Source organism: Ctenocephalides felis, unplaced genomic scaffold, assembly GCF_003426905.1.
Source record: "Ctenocephalides felis isolate EL2017-DRISC unplaced genomic scaffold, ASM342690v1 CF-g0.4_SCAFFOLD_01604, whole genome shotgun sequence".
NCBI lineage: Eukaryota > Metazoa > Arthropoda > Insecta > Siphonaptera > Pulicidae > Ctenocephalides > Ctenocephalides felis.
The window spans coordinates 4,649,573-4,650,532 of record NW_020537758.1 but is presented as its reverse complement, the minus strand read 5'-3'; positions in this window follow the sequence as shown (position 1 = coordinate 4,650,532).

Genomic DNA, 960 nt, shown 5'->3' with positions numbered 1-960 from the left:
TTTTTGTGGTTTTACTTTCAAATAAAATATTCAAAGCTTACTTATTGTTACTAGTCTGGTATTAAGTAACAAGTAATCTTATTTTAAATGTATATCCTTAGAATGAATATTTATTCTTTTCACAGGTACTTATGCACTTATAGGAACAGGAACCATAAAATCTGGTCTCCCCTACACTAAAGGACATTTATGATCAAGAACTTATTGGACAAAGTTTTTGGATGATTTTTTATTACACCAAGGACGAAATCATCCTGTTTGATGAGCTTTCAGGGCATGTTCCACTGGAAACAACAAAAACTTTGGTTGCAACATCGGAATTTTAGCAAAAAAATAGATTTGTTTTCGCTATTTTGGAAATGTTTTGACTGATTCCAAAAGATTTTCGAACGCTGATTTCAAAAATGCTATCTATTTTTGGGATAAACCCACATACACCCCCCGAAAAATCGAAATCTTTGGTTGCAAAATCGATTTTTCTTTAAAAAAATCGGCTTTCTTCGCGATTTTCAAAATGTTTTGATTGGTTTCGATTGATTTTGGGACGCTCATTTCGAAAATATTATCCGTTTTGGATAAATCCACATACAACCCCGAAAAATCAAAATCTTTGGTTGCAAAATCAAACTTTTACTAATGAAATGAAAACTTTTTTTCGCGATTTTCAAAATGTTTTGACCGATTCTGATAGTTTTCGAGGCGCTGATTCCGAATATGATATCAGTTTTTGGAAAAAAAAATCTTCTTCTGCCCTTGGTACGAATTTGAAGTTTGAAAAATCGCCAACTTTGAAGCTGATTTTAACTATGAAGACGATGATAAATTTGTAATTTTTTGGTTTGGTATAAAGATTGTACTTTAGTCTACACAAAGCATTAATTAAAATTATTACTACTTTCATTCATTAAGGGCCTTAAAATTGCATTTGAAAGTCAGATTTTGGCCAATTTTGGCTGCTCC